The sequence below is a fragment of the Palaemon carinicauda genome, chromosome 1, assembly GCF_036898095.1.
Source record: "Palaemon carinicauda isolate YSFRI2023 chromosome 1, ASM3689809v2, whole genome shotgun sequence".
NCBI classification, from domain to species: Eukaryota; Metazoa; Arthropoda; class Malacostraca; order Decapoda; family Palaemonidae; genus Palaemon; species Palaemon carinicauda.
Genome location: NC_090725.1, coordinates 101,852,686 through 101,855,185, shown reverse-complemented (window position 1 = coordinate 101,855,185; position 2,500 = coordinate 101,852,686). Strand labels below are relative to the sequence as shown.

General features: G+C 43.0%; 1 protein-coding gene across 1 annotated transcript in view; it reads right to left on the bottom strand.

Annotated features, from left to right (window-relative positions):
- LOC137651776 (uncharacterized) overlaps window positions 1–2,500 on the bottom strand; it is a 167,526-nt gene that overhangs the window by 368 nt on the left and 164,658 nt on the right. The window lies entirely within an intron of this gene.

Genomic DNA, 2,500 nt, shown 5'->3' with positions numbered 1-2,500 from the left:
ATATATATATATATATATATATATATATATATATATATATATATAAATCCATATCCATATACCAAGGCACTTCCCCCAATTTTGGGGGGTAGCCGACATCAACAAGAAACAAAACAAAAAAGGGGACCTCTACTCTCTACGTTCCTCCAGCCTAACCAGGGACTCAGCCGAGTTCAGCTGGTACTGCTAGGGTGCCACAGCCCAACCTCCCACATTTTCCACCACAGATGAAGCTTCATACTGCTGAGTCCCCTACTGCTGCTACCTCCGCGGTCATCTAAGGCACCGGAGGAAGCAGCAGGGCCTACCGAAACTGCGTCACAATCGCTCGCCATTCATTCCTATTTCTAGCACGCTCTCTTGCCTCTCTCACATCTATCCTCCTATCACCCAGAGCTTTCTTCACACCATCCATCCACCCAAATCTTGGCCTTCCTCTTGTACTTCTCCCATCAACTCTTGCATTCATCACCTTCTTTAGCAGACAGCCACTTTCCATTCTCTCAACATGGCCAAACCACCTCAACACATTCATATCCACTCTAGCCGCTAACTCATTTCTTACACCCGTTCTCACCCTCACCACTTCGTTCCTAACCCTATCTACTCGAGATACACCAGCCATACTCCTCAGACACTTCATCTCAAACACATTCAATTTCTGTCTCTCCGTCACTTTCATTCCCCACAACTCCGATCCATACATCACAGTTGGTACAATCACTTTCTCATATAGAACTCTCTTTACATTCATGCCCAACCCTCTATTTTTTACTACTCCCTTAACTGCCCCCAACACTTTGCAACCTTCATTGACTCTCTGACGTACATATGCTTCCACTCCACCATTTGCTGCAACAACAGACCCCAAGTACTTAAACTGATCCACCTCCTCAAGTAACTCTCCATTCAACATGACATTCAACCTTGCACCACCTTCCCTTCTCGTACATCTCATAACCTTACTCTTACCCACATTAACTCTCAACTTCCTTCTCTCACACACCCTTCCAAATTCTGTCACAAGTCGGTCAAGCTTCTCTTCTGTGTCTGCTACCAGTACAGTATCATCCGCAAACAACAACTGATTTACCTCCCATTCATGATCATTGTCGCCTACCAGTTTTAATCCTCGTCCAAGCACTCTAGCATTCACCTCTCTCACCACTCCATCAACATACAAGTTAAACAACCACGGCGACATCATACATCCCTGTCTCAGCCCCACTCTCACCGGAAACCAATCTCTCACTTCATTTCCTATTCTAACACATGCTTTACTACCCTTGTAGAAACTTTTCACTGCTTGCAACAACCTTCCACCAACTCTATATAACCTCATCACATTCCACATTGCTTCCCTATCAACTCTATCATATGCTTTCTCTAGATCCATAAACGCAACATACACCTCCTTACCTTTTGCTAAATATTTCTCGCATATCTGCCTAACTGTAAAAATCTGATTCATACAACCCCTACCTCTTCTAAAACCACCCTGTACTTCCAAGATTGCATTCTCTGTTTTATCCTTAATCCTATTAATCAGTACTCTACCATACACTTTTCCAACTACACTCAACAAACTAATACCTCTTGAATTACAACACTCATGCACATCTCCCTTACCCTTATATAGTGGTACAATACATGCACAGACCCAATCTACTGGTACCATTGACAACACAAAACACATATTAAACAATCTCACCAACCATTCAAGTACAGTCACACCCCCTTCCTTTAACATCTCAGCTTTCACACCATCCATACCAGATGCTTTTCCTACTCTCGTTTTATTTAGTGCTCTCCTCACTTCCTCTATTGTAATCTCTCTCTCATTCTCATCTCCCATCACTGGCACCTCAACACCTGGAACAGCAATTATATCTGCCTCCCTATTATCCTCAACATTCAGCAAACTTTCAAAATATTCCGCCCACCTTTTCCTTGCCTCCTCTCCTTTTAACAACCTTCCATTTCCATCTTTCACTGTCTCTTCAATTCTTGCGCCGGCCTTCCTTACTCTTTTCACTTCTTTCCAAAACTTCTTCTTATTCTCTTCATATGACTGACCCAGTCCCTGACCCCACCTCAGGTCAACTGCCCTCTTTGCCTCACGTACCTTGCGCTTTACTTCCACCTTTTTCTCTCTATATTTTTCATACTTCTCTATACTATTACTCTGCAGCCATTCTTCAAAGGCCCTCTTTTTCTCTTCCACTTTTACATTCACTCCTTCATTCCACCATTCACTGCCCTTCCTCATGCTGCCTCCAACCACCTTCTTGCCACATACATCACTTGCAATCCCAACAAAATTTTCTTTTACTAACTTCCACTCCTCCTCTAAATTACCAGTTTCTCTTACTTTCACTTCGTCAAATGCCATTTTCAACCTTTCCTGATATTTACTTTTTACCCCCGTTTTATTAGCTCTTCAACCCTCACTAGCTCCCTTTTACATCCACCCACTCTATTCCCCCACTCTTTTGCTACA